This window comes from Garra rufa, chromosome 12, assembly GCF_049309525.1.
Source record: "Garra rufa chromosome 12, GarRuf1.0, whole genome shotgun sequence".
Lineage (NCBI taxonomy): Eukaryota > Metazoa > Chordata > Actinopteri > Cypriniformes > Cyprinidae > Garra > Garra rufa.
The window spans coordinates 23,329,822-23,344,096 of NC_133372.1; positions in this window are offsets into that span (position 1 = coordinate 23,329,822).

A 14,275-nucleotide genomic window follows, 5' to 3' on the forward strand; every position below is an offset into this window, starting at 1 on the left:
TACTAATGTACCTTTTAATAATATATGAATACTTTTTTTTAGCTTAATATTAATTAACATTAATAAATGCTATTTAATTATTGTTCATGTTAACTAATATAGTTAATGTTAACAAATTAAACTGGATGTCAAAATTTTAAATATTGTGTGTATGTGTCTGTGTGTTGATTTTAATTAACCCTTTCAATTCTGTAAACTTTAAATCCAAAGTGGCAGAGGGTTACTGTGAATGCATGTGCCAAATGGGCACCGTTTTCCTGATGCTATCGGGATGGTGACTGCGCATATGGCGAGGGCCCGGTCATCGCTGCTTGCAGCTTTAATTATTATTATTATTTTTTTTTTTTTCAATGTTTTGGGGGATTTCGGGGGCCTTAACATACACGAAAACTCTTGAAACTTTGCACACACATTGGAACCTGCGGCCATCAGGGCCGGACAGACTTTGACATGGGGGGGGTCACCTGGGGGGGGCATGGCACAGCGTTAAAAATTGCGACTTTTGAAGGGCTCTGGAGCGCACAACGGTTGACCTACAGTCACCAAAATTCATACACATATAGACCTCATCGGGCCGAACAAATTTCACACTCATAGTCCATGCTTCGCCAAACAGGAAGTCGGCTATTCAGGGATGTCTAAAAAGTGCATGCAATGGAATTTGAAATACTCCTACTAGGCCTTTCCACCGATGGCCACCAAACTCGGTCAGCATGATCTCAAGACATTGGGGACGCAAAATTGCCAGGGGATTTTTGATATCTCGAACGGTTTGACCGTGACGGGGCGACAAATTTATGGCGAGAAATGAGAAACAGGAAGTGCCTAATAACTTTGACATACTTTGTCTGATTTTGACCAAACTTCAGCAATTTGTTCACCGTCTGATGCCGATCACAGAGATGTGACTATTATGAGTCAAAGTTATAGCGCCACCAACTGGCAGCAGAAAGCGTGACGTTTTAGAAACGCTTTAAACTCAGCCTCTTAATTTTACTCAATTTGCTTCAAACTTCATCACAATAATGTCAAAACACGACCGATAAGAATCTGTGAAGGGCGTTATCCATAACTTTTATCATGTTGCCATGGCAACGTGTCAAACTTTAACTTTAGTTTTTTGTGTTTTTGAGCCACTTAAAATGCTTAGAATTTCATGAAACTCAACACACACATCTGTATTAATGACAGTTAAACACTGATAAAAGCCCATAAATGGGCGTGGAGCAGGCGCTCCATAGCGCCACCTTTTGACAAAAGTTGGGGGGTTACTTTGTCCTACAGTCACCAAACTCGGTACATATATTGGACTCATCAAGCCGGACAACTTTCTAATTTACACCCATTAGCTACGACCAACAGGAAGTCAGCTATTTTTATTTAAATATGGATTTTTTGAAAAATCAAGCTGTGGAATTTGAAATACTCCTCCCAGACCTTTCCACCGATGGCCACCAAACTCGGTCAGCATGATCTCAAGATATTGGGAATGCAAAATTGCCAGGGGATTTTTGGTATCTCGAACGGTTTGGCCGTGGCAGGGCGACGAATTATGGCGAGAAATGAGAAACAGGAAATGTCTAATAATTTTGACACACTTTATCTGATTTTGACCAAACTTAAGCAGTTTGTTCGTCGTATGATACCGATCACAGAGATGTGACTATTATGAGTCAAAGTTATAGCGCCACCAACTGGCAGCAGGAAGTGTGTTGCTTGCAAAACGCTTTTAAATCAACCTCTTAATTTTACTCAATTTGCTTCAAACTTCATCAGAATAATATCAAAACACGGCCGATGAGAATCTGTGAAGGGGTCCTTGATACATCAAATGCTGTTGCCATGGCAACATGTCAAACTTTAACATTTGTTTCCTGTGTTTTTAAATATAGCTGTGAATAAATTCATATCACTCATAGCAGAATCAGACAGTTCACAGCAAACTTTGTCAACATGATGCCAAGATACTGAAGATGTTAAATTGTGAACGGCTTTGGGACATCTTGAACGGTGTTGATGTGGTGATTTATGAAAGTAACAATAAAAAAGATGAAGAGTTATTTTCATATATCTTTAAATTGCATTATTCTAACTCATCAAAACTTTTTACATATAAAGAACAAGAAATTCTTAGGAAATACGTGTAGTTTCAAAATGTTATCATGCTCAGAGGCCCCAAAAACATTAAAAGTGTCACATAAATTTGTCAGATTAAAGCTCTAATACCAGGGATGAACACTAGAGGTCCTCATAAGATAAGGAATCGTTTGACCTCTAATGCTATTTAGCTCATTCTCAGTGTATAAGAATGAAAATAATCCATAGAATCAGTTGATATAGACTGTACTGTCAGTGTACTTTACATAATTATTTTGTATAGGTGCTTAAAGAGCATTAAAATCTTTTTTTAATCTTTTAAGGAAAAATTATATGATTTATATACATATATACAATCTCACTGATAGAATAAAAAATCTTATAAGTATGACACTATACTGCTCAGTTCACTTAATTAGAATGAGAAACAAATACATCAACTAAGTAAATATGTATTTATTTTTAATATATTTGTTTATAATTATTTCACAGATGCTTATAGATCATTAAAATAATATTAAAAAATGGATGTAGATCATAAAACATGGTAACTATTTAAAATAGGGTCTCTTTTGTTAACATTGGTTAATGAACTAACACACGAACGAACAACGAACAATATATTTGTACTCGATTTTCTTCAAACTTCATCAGAATGATGTAAAAACACGGCTGATGAGAGTCTGTAAAGGTGTCCCTGATGCATCAAATGCTGTTGCCATGGCAAATAAAAAAAAAAAAAAATACAAAATACATTCAAATATTTGTTTCCTGTGTTTTTGAGGCAGATAGCGTGCCTAGAATTTCATTTCCCATTTTCAATTTTCAATGATTTGTTATATATTTAAAGTGCAGCATCCTAACTCTTTGAAACTTTTTTCATACAAATAACTATTCATTCTGATTAAACACAGTTCATTTCATAATTATATAAAACTCCACGAATGAAAGAAAATTAAAAAACAAATCTGATCTCACTCTGCTCTGCACTCTATGTGTGTGTTTGTGTGGTAAGTGGCTGAGTGTAAGGAGGTGGGATGGGTGGTAAGAGAAAGAGTCAGACAGGAGGAGAGACAGTTAGGGTTAGTCCAAAGGGTTATTGTGAATGCATGTGCCAACTGGGCACCGTTTTCCTGATGCTATCGGGATGGCGACTGCCAGACGGCGAGGGCCCGGTCAACGCTGCTTGCAGCTTTAATTTGTTTTTTAGGGCCCGAGCCCAAAAGGGCGAAGGCCCTATTGTTCTTCTAAGGATTCTTATTTGTTTTTTTTTTTTTTTGTTTTTTTGTTATTTTTTTTTTTGTTTTTTTTCAACCGTTGGGGCACTTTTGGGGGCCTTAACATACTCAAAAACTCTTGAAAATTTGCACACACGTCGGAATCTGCCGTCGTCCGGACGCCACAGAGGCTGGGACCCGGGCGTGGTTCAGGGCCTCTACAGCGCCCCCTGGAACACAGTTTGAAAACTTGATGTACTGCGCACACATACTTGCGCGTATTGATATGAAACTCGGTACACATATAGAACTCATCGAGCTGAACAACTTTTGTACTCTATGTCATGGGCTCCACGCAACAGGAAGTGAGATATTTAGGGCTGTTTAAAAAGCGCATGCTCTGGAATTTAACGTACTCCTCCCAGGAATTCCATGGGATTGTCACCAAACTCGGTCAGCATGATCTCAAGACATTGGGGACGCTAAATTGCGAGGAGATTTTTGATATCTCGAACGGTTTGGCCGTGGCAAGGCAACAAAGTTATGGCGAGAAATGAGAAACAGGAAGTGTCTAATAACTGTTGCACACATTGCCTGATTCTGATGGAACTTCACCAGTTTGTTCCTTGTATGATGCCGATTCCATAAATGTGACTATTATGAGTCAAAGTTATAGCGCCACCAACTGGCAGCAGGAAATGTGTCATTTTCAAAATGCTTTGAAATCAGCCTCTTAATTTTACTCGATTTTCTTTAAACTTCATCAAAATCATGTCAAAACACGGCCGATAAAGAATATGTAAAGGGGTCGATGATAAATCAAATGCTGTTGCCATGGCAACGTGTCAAACTTTAAAATTACATTCCTGTCTTTTCGAGGCAGATAACATGCTTAGAATTTCATGAAACTCAACACACACATCAATATTAATGATAGTTAGACACTGGCAAAAGGTCATAAATGGGCGTGGAGCAGGCACTCTATAGCGCCATCTTTTGACAAAAGTTGGGGGGTTAGTTTTTCCTACAGTCACCAAACTCTGTACATATATTGTTCTCATCAATCTGGACAACTTTCTAAATCAAACTCATTAGCTACGACCAACAGAAAGCCGGCTATTTTGATTTGAAGGTGGATTTTTTTGAAAAATCAGGTAGTAAACAAATTCACACTACTCCTAAGAACAACCAGCTGTTCACACCAAACTTTTTTAACATGAAGAGAAGATTCTGAAGATGTTAAATTGCGAGCGGATTTTGGATATCTCGAACGGTGTTGACGTGGTGATTTTTTAAAGATATAGTAAAAAACATAACCCTAATTTTTTATATCTTTAAAGTGCAGCATCCAAACTCTTTAAAACTTTTTTCACACAGAGATCTAATCATTCTGAGCAAGTGCTGGAAATATAAATTTTATACAAGCTTCAATGAATTAAAGAAAATTAAAAAAATAACTCAGAAACCTGCTGTCACTCTGGTGAATGTCTCTACAGTATGTGTGTGCGTTCAGTCAGGCACAGAGAAGCTCATTATTGCAGGGGGGAGGGGTGAGAGGCAGAGAGGGTGACAGAGTAGAGAGCCATCCTACAGACCATCTTTGAACAAAAAATGCACATATGTATTTTAATTACATAAATATGTCTGATCTTTGAGAGTCTGATATTTTGAGAAAATATAAAGGGTCACTTTGTCTTTCATTGTTCGTATTTTGCAGTTGTTGTTTTTTATTTATTTTTTACTTAACTGTACCATGAACTTGTCCTATTCAGTCACGTAGCAAAAGATTTAAAAAAAATACAACTTTTTAGCATGATCAATTTATCTTCATTGATAGACAATATTTACATAGTGTTATTTATTGAATATAAAATAATAATAATAAAAAATTATGACAAACTTTGACAACAAAACAAAAGTTACTGTTATCTCTTCAAAACATCTGAAAACCATAATTTTAAGATCAGTTATAAATATATATATATATTACCCCGTTAAAATACTAAACTTGATTTTTAAAGATATTTTGAAAGAATGAAGAGTTTATAGAGCACTTTATTGTGTATTGCTGTACACCCACATGAACTGTGTTCATGTTCATGTTAATTCACAGTACATAAACTTTATATGAATACTTTTTTTTAGCTTAATATTAATTAACATTAATAAATGCTATTTATTTATTGGTCATGTTAACTAATATAGTTAATTTTAACAAATGAAACTGGATGGCAACATTTTATATTTTGTGTGTATGTGTCTGTGTGTTGATTTTAAAGTGTAACCCTTTCAATTCTGTAAACTTAAAATCCAAACTAGCAGAGGATTACTGTGAATGCATGTGCCAACTGGGCACCGTCTTCCTTATTGATTCTTAGTTATGTAGCACTTAAGAGTGATGTCTTATAACAGGAGTCACCAGCAAAGCAATATCCACACAAAAATTGTACAGATAGGTAACAATGACATTTAAGCAGAAGTGGTGGATGTAAAGGAAGCAATAATAACATTTTGCTATCATCATGAATCATGTTCTTATCATCATTTGTAGCATACTGGTTCACAGTTGGCATTTATCTGAAGTCCTTGCATTGATTGCATTTAGTTAAATCAACATTATATTTGGTCAGTCTGATCTTGAAGCCTTAGAGATGTTAAATTGTGAAGATCTTGAGTTTTCATTAAAGGGCATGTCCGTGGTGGCCTGACAAAGTTTGATGTTTCTGCATAGACATAGAAGTGGTTATAACTTAGCCTGAAAATGTCTGATCTGCCACAAAATTCACAGGTTTGGTAAGAGTCCTGGCCTGAAGACACCTAAAGACCAATTTTCAGATATTATCATAGCGCCACCTGTTGGCAGCAGGATATCTCATATATTTCACTAACTCAAACATGCCAAGGTCAATCTGCACCAAACTTCATATGTTTGATAATAGTGGTGGCCTGAACACATCTACATGCCAATAATCAGTTATAGGCATTGTGCCACCAGCTGGCAGCGGCAAGTTTGGCACATTTAAGTGACTTTGACATATTTCTCCTACATTTACTGTATTAAAAGCATACTGCCCACCGTTTGCTGTTTTCCTGAAGCCACCGGTCGGCGGTGAGCCCGGGTGCGAGGGCCCGTTCATCGCTGCTCGCAGCTTTAATTTTTTTTTTTTTTTTTTTTTTTTTTTTTTTTTCAACCGTTGGGGCACTTTTGGGGGCCTTAACATACTCAAAAACTCTTGAAAATTTGCACACACGTTGGAATCTGCCGTCGTCCGGATGCCACAGAGGCTGGGACCCGGGCGTGGTTCAGGGCCTCTACAGCGCCCCCTGGAACACAGTTTGAAAACTTGATGTACTGCGCACACATACTTGCACGTATTGATATGAAACTCGGTACACATATAGAACTCATCAAGCCGAACAACTTTTGTACTCTATGTCATGGGCTCCACGCAACAGGAAGTGAGATATTTAGGGCTGTTTAAAAAGCGCATGCTCTGGAATTTAACGTACTCCTCCCAGGATTTCCATAGGATTGTCACCAAACTCGGCCAGCATGATCTCAAGACATTGGGGACGCTAAATTGCGAGGGGATTTTTGATATCTCGAACGGTTTGGCCGTGGCAAGGCGACAAAGTTATGGCGAGAAATGAGAAACAGGAAGTGTCTAATAACTGTTGCACACATTGCCTGATTCTGATGAAACTTCACCAGTTTGTTCGTTGTATGATGCCGATTCCATAAATGTGACTATTATGAGTCAAAGTTATAGCGCCACCAACTGGCAGCAGGAAGCGTGTCATTTTCAAAATGCTTTGAAATCAGCCTCTTAATTTTACTTGATTTTCTTTAAACTTCATCAAAATAATGTCAAAACACGGCCGATAAGAATATGTAAAGGGAGGTCGATGATAAATCAAATGCTGTTGCCATGGCAACGTCTCAAACTTTAAAATTAGATTCCTGTCTTTTCGAGGCAGATAACATGCTTAGAATTTCATGAAACTCAACACACACATCAATATTAATGATAGTTAGACACTGGCAAAAGGTCATAAATGGGCGTGGAGCAGGCACTCTATAGCGCCATCTTTTGACAAAAGTTGGGGGGTTAGTTTTACCTACAGTCACCAAACTCTGTACATATATTGTTCTCATCAATCTGGACAACTTTCTAAATTAAACTCATTAGCTAAGACCAACAGGAAGCCGGCTATTTTGATTTGAATGTGGATTTTTTGAAAAATCAGGCTGTAAACAAATTCACACTTCTTCTAAGAACAAAAAGCTTTTCACACCAAACTTTTTTAACATGAAGAGAAGATTCTGAAGATGTTAAATTGCGAGCGGATCTGGGATATCTTGAACGGTGTTGACGTGGTGATTTTTTAAAGATGTAGTAAAAAACATAACCCTAATTTTTTATATCTTTAAAGTGCAGCATCCAAACTCTTTAAAACTTTTTTCACACAGAGATCTAATCATTATGAGCAAGTGCTGGTAATGTCATAATTATTCAAGCTTCTATGAATTAAAGAAAATTAAAAAAAGAACTCAGTAACCTGCTGTCACTGGGCTGACTGTCTGTGTTGACACTAAGAGTGACTGAAGGGGGGAGGGGTGAAAGGGAGAGAGAACAGTGGAACATGCTGTTTTGCTTAAGACCATCTTTGAGGAAGATGCACATTAAACTACAGCAATGTGCAATGTGCAATCTACATTAATATGTCTGAACTTTGAGAGTCTGATCTTTGAGAAAATATAAAGGGTCACGAACTCTTTCATTCTTTGTATATTGCAGTTGTTGTTTTTTTATTTATTTTTTACTGAACTGTACCATGAACTTGTCCTATTCAGTCACATAGCAAAAGATTAAGAAACATACAACTTTTTAGCATGAGCGATTTATCTTCATTGATAGACATTTATTTTCATAATTTAAATTTTAGATTCAATAAAAAAAACACTAACAATTTCAAGACAAACTTTGACAACAAAACAAACTTTGCTGTTATCTGTTCGAAACATCTGAAAATTGTACCATTTTAAGATGAGTTATATTTATATATCGCCCCATTACAATACCCAACTTGATTTTGAAAGATATTTTGAAAGAATGAAGCGTTTATTGAGCACTTTATTGTGTATTGCTGTACACCCACATGAACTGTGTTCATGTTCATGTTAATTCACAGTACATAAACTAATGTTAAAAGATACTAATTTACCTTTAAACAATATATGAGTACATTTTTAGGTTAATATTAATTAACAATAATAAATGCTATTTAATTATTGTTCATGTTAACAATGTTAACAAATGAAACTGGATGGTAAAATTGTATATTTAGTGTGTATGTGTCTGTGTGTTGATTTTAAAATGTAACCCTTTCAATTCTGTAAACTTTAAATCCAAACTGGCTGAGGGTTACTGTGAATGCATGTGCCAACTGGGCACCGTTTTCCTAATTGATTCTTAGTTATGTAGCGCTTAAAAGTGATGTCTTATAACAGGAGTCACCTGCAAAGCAATATCCACACACATATTGAACAGATAGGTAACGATGACATTTAAGCAGAAGTGGTGGACGTAAAGCAAGCAATAATAACATTTTGTTATCATCATGAATTACATGTTCTTATCGTCATCATCAGAATATTGGGAAAATGTTCCCTATATTGTGAACGGCTTTGGGATATCTTGAACTGTGTTGATGTGGTGATTCATGAAAGTAACAATAAAAAAAGATGAAGAGTTATATTCATATATCTTTAAATTGCATTATTCTAACTCAAAACTTTTTACATAATAAGAACAAGAAATGCTTAGGAAATACGTGTAGTTTCAAAATGTTATCATGCTCAGAGGCCCCAAAAACATTAAAAGTGTCATATAAATTTGTCTGATTAAAGCTCTAATACCAGGGATGAACACTAGAGGTCCTCATAAGATAAGGAATCGTTTGACCTCTAATGCTATTTAGCTCATTCTCAGTGTATAAGAATGACAATAATCCATAGAATCAGTTGATATGTACTGTATTGTCAGTGTACTTATACATAATTATTTTGTATAGGTGCTTAAAGAGCATTAAAATCTTTTTTTCATCTTTTAAGGAAAAATTATATGATTTAAATACATATATACACTCTCACTGGTAGAACAAAAAATCTTATAAGTATGACACTATACTGCTCAGTTCACTTAATTAGAATGAGAAACAAATACATCAACTAAGTTAATATGTATTTATTTTTAATATATTTGTTTATAATTATTTCACAGATGCTTATAGATCATTAAAATAATATTTAAAAATGGTTGTAGATCATAAAACATGGTAAATATTTAAAATAGGGTCTCTTTTGTTAACAATGGTTAATGAACTAACAAACACGAACGAACAACGGACAATATATTTGTACTCGATTTTATTCAAACTTCATCAGAATAATGTAAAAACACGGCCGAGTCTGTAAAGGCGCCCCTGATGCATCAAATGCTGTTGCCATGGCAAATAAATAAAAATAAAAATACATTCAAATATTTGTTTCCTGTGTTTTTGAGGCAGATAGCGTGCTTAGAATTTCATTTTCCATTTTCAATGATTTATTATATATTTAAAGTGCAGCATCCTAACTCTTTGAAACTTTTTTCATACAAATAACTATTCATTCTTATCAAGCACAATTCATTTCATAATTATACAAAACTCCACGAATTAAAAAAAAAAAAAAAAAAAACATATCTGATCTCATTCTGCTCTGCACTCTATGTGTGTGTTTGTATGGTAAGTGGCTGAGTGTAAGGAGGGGGGATGGGTGGTAAGAGAATGAGTCAGAGAGGAGGAGAGACAGTTAGGGTTAGTCCAAAGGGTTACTGTGAATGCATTTGCCTACTGGGCACCGTTTCCCTGATGCTATCGGGATGGCGACTGCACAGACGGCGAGGGCCCGGTCATCGCTGCTTGCAGCTTTAATTATTATTATTATTATTATTTCATCAATGTTTTGGGTCATTTCGGGGCCCTTAACATACACGAAAACTCTTGAAACTTTGCACACACATTGGAACCTGCGGCCATCAGGGCCGGACAAACTTTGACATGGGGGGGTCACCTGGGGGGGGCGTGGCATCACGTTAAAAATTGCGACTTTTCAGGGACTCTGGAGCACACACCGTATGACCTACAGTTATCAAAATTCATACACATATAGAACTCATCAGGCTGAACAACGTTCATGCTCAAATTCAGTGCTTCACCTAACAGGAAGTCAGCTATTCAGGGATGTCTAAAAAGTGCATGCAATGGAATTTGAAATACTCCTCTTAGGCCTTTCCAACGATGGCCACCAAACTCGGTCAACATGATCTCAAGATATTGGAGACGCAAAATTGCCAGGGGAATTGTGATATTTCGAACGGTTTGGCCGTGGCGGGGCGACAAAATTATGGCGAGAAATGAAAAACAGGAAGTGTCTAATAACTTTAACACACTTTGTCTGATTTTGACCAAACTTCAGCAGTTTGTTCATCGTATGAAGCCAATCACAGAGATATGACTATTATGAGTAAAAGTTATAGCGCCACCAACTGGCAGCATAAAGCGCAACGTTTTCTAAATGCTTTTAAATCAGCCTCTTAATTTTACTCAATTTGCTTCAAACTTCATCCCAATAATGTTGAAACACGGCCGAAGAGAATCTGTGAAGGGCATTATCGATAACTTTTATCATGTTGCCATGGCAACGTGTCAAACTTTAACTTTAGTTTGTGTTTTCGAGCCACTATAAATACTTAGAATTTCATGAAACTCAACACACACATCTGTATTAATGATATTTAGATACTGATAAAAGCCCATTAATGGGCGTGGAGGAGGCACTCTATAGCGCCACCTTTTGACAAAAGTTGGGGGTTTAGTTTTGCCTACAGTCACCAAACTTGGTACGTATATTGTTCTCATCAATCCGGACAACTTTCTAAATAACACTCATTAGCTATAATAAACAGGAAGTTGGCTATTTTTATTTGAATGTGGATTTTTGGAAAAATCAGGCTGTAAATAAAATCATACTAAACAAAGCAGAAACAAGAATTTCATACCAAACTTTGTCAACATGATAAGAATATACTCAAAATGCTAAATTGTGAGCGGATTTGGTATATCTTGAACGGTGTTGATGTGGTGATTTTTTAAAGTCACAGTAAAAAAAAGTAGCATTCATTTTCATATATCTTTAAAGTGCCTAATACCAACTCTTCAAAACTTTGTATATATGAAGAACAAATCATTCTTAGAAAATACGCTTGGTATCAACATTTTATCATGCTCAGAGGCCTCAAAAACATTAAAAGTATCCAGATGTGAGAGAGAAATGAAGACTGTAATACGAGGGATGAACACCAGAGGTCCTCGAATGATAAGGAATATTTTTTTACCTCTAATCCTATTCTTCTCATTCTCAATGTAAAACAAATAAACGAATGCATAGATTCATTTGCAGTTGTTATGTACTGTACTGTCACAATACTTTTACCTAATTTTAAAATAAACACTAAAAGCATTAAAAATCTTTTTTTTTAATGAAAAATTATGAAATGTTTTGTTTGTCTCTCACTGATTTGGTAACACATTCTATGAAGCCCCTATTATAAGGGTATTTCTAAAGGCATTATAATGAACGCATAATGCATTATAAAAAAACGTATAATATAATATATTATATCATCCAATGAATATTCATAACAACAAATATCATACATTGTAATACTTAAATAGAGGTTATAGCTTTTAAGATTATGATTATTTATAACACACAATAGAAACCATATTAAATCTACTTCATTTGTAATGGACTATATCATATTAGATTTATTTTTTACATTATATTCTATTCTATTGACTATAAGCAACTAACTCTCACCAACTAACACTCCTTACAGTGTAGACTTGGGTTAATGTTAGGCTAAGTAGACGGTTCGTGTTCTTGCAAAGTTACTTACAATCAGTTTGTCTTCTGGGGAACTGTCAAAATACAGTGTTAGCATATATTTAGCACTCTACTAATAATAATTACTGCTAGTTGACATGCAGTTGCAGAGTTACTTATAAAAAGCTGTCTAACGGGTACCATCAAAATAATTAAACTGATCATATTATACATTCATCTGATCTGATACCTGATCTTATGGCTATTTGAGAAATATTATTATTATTATTACTTATAAGTGGTCTTTGTATGCTTTAAGTAAAGTGACATCAGTAAGATGGCAAAATATGAGACTTGTACATTACAACTATGAGGAGGTAATCATACTCATAAAAGCTATAATAAAAATAGTAAAAATTCTAATAAATTAAAACTGTTCTTATGAATGCTCATGAGATGATACAAAATATAAGGTTTTTATAATGTATTATGCATTCATTATAATGCCTTAAGAATACCCTTATAATGTATTATAAATACATGAACCCACAAATATTTTAAATATATATTACAAATATAAATAAATGTACTAATGTACCTTTTAATAAATAATACTTTTTTTAGTTTAATATTAATTAACATTAATAAATGCTATTTAATTATTGTTCATGTTAAGTAATATAGTTAATGTTAACAAATTAAACTGGATGGCAAAATTTTAAATATTGTGTGTATGTGTCTGTGTGTTGATTTTAATTAACCCTTTCAATTCTGTAAACTTTAAATCGACCCTGGCAGAAGGGTTACTGTGAATGCATGTGCCAACTGGGCACCGTTTTCCTGATGCTATCGTGATGGTGACTGCGCAGACGGCGAGGGCCCGGTCATCGCTGCTTGCAGCTTTAATTTTTTTTTTTTTTTTTTCCAACCTTCCGGGCACTTTTGGGGGCCTTAACATTCTCAAAAACTCTTGAAAATTTGCACACACGTCGGAATCTACGGCCATCAGGACGCCACAGAGGCTGGGACCCGGGCGTGGTTCAGGGCCTCTACAGCGCCCCCTGGAACACAGTTTGAAAACTTGATGTACTGCGCACACATACTTGCACGTACTGATATGAAACTCGGTACACATATAGATCTCACTGAGCCAAACAACTTTTGTACTCTATGTCATAGGCTCCACGCAACAGGAAGTGAGATATTTAGGGCTGTTTAAAAAGCGCATGCTCTGGAATTTAACGTACTCCTCCCAGGGTTTCCATAGGGTTGTCACCAAACTCGGTCAGCATGATCTCAAGACATTGGGGATGCTAAATTGCGAGGGGATTTTTGATATCTCGAACGGTTTGGCCGTGGCAAGGCGACAAAGTTATGGCGAGAAATGAGAAACAGGAAGTGTCTAATTACTGTTGCACACATTGCCTGATTCTGATGAAACTTCACCAGTTTGTTCGTTGTATGATGCCGATTCCATAAATGTGACTATTATGAGTCAAAGTTATAGCGCCACCAACTGGCAGCAGGAAGCGTGTCATTTTCAAAATGCTTTGAAATCAGCCTCTTAATTTTACTTGATTATCTTCAAACTTCATCAAAATAATGTCAAAACACGGCCGATGAGAATATGTAAAGGGGTCGATGATAAATCAAATGCTGTTGCCATGGCAACATGTCAAACTTTAAAATTATATTCCTGTCTTTTCGAGGCAGATAACATGCTTAGAATTACATGAAACTCAACACACACATCAATATTAATGATAGTTAGACACTGGCAAAAGGTCATAAATGGGCGTGGAGCAGGCACTCTATAGCGCCATCTTTTGACAAGAGTTGGGGGGTTAGTTTTTCCTACAGTCACCAAACTCTGTACATATATTGTTCTCATCAATCTGGACAACTTTCTAAATCAAACTCATTAGCTAAGACCAACAGGAAGCCAGCTATTTTGATTTGAATGTGGATTTTTGGAAAAATCAGGCTGTAAACAAATTCACAGAACAACAAGTTATTCACACCAAACATT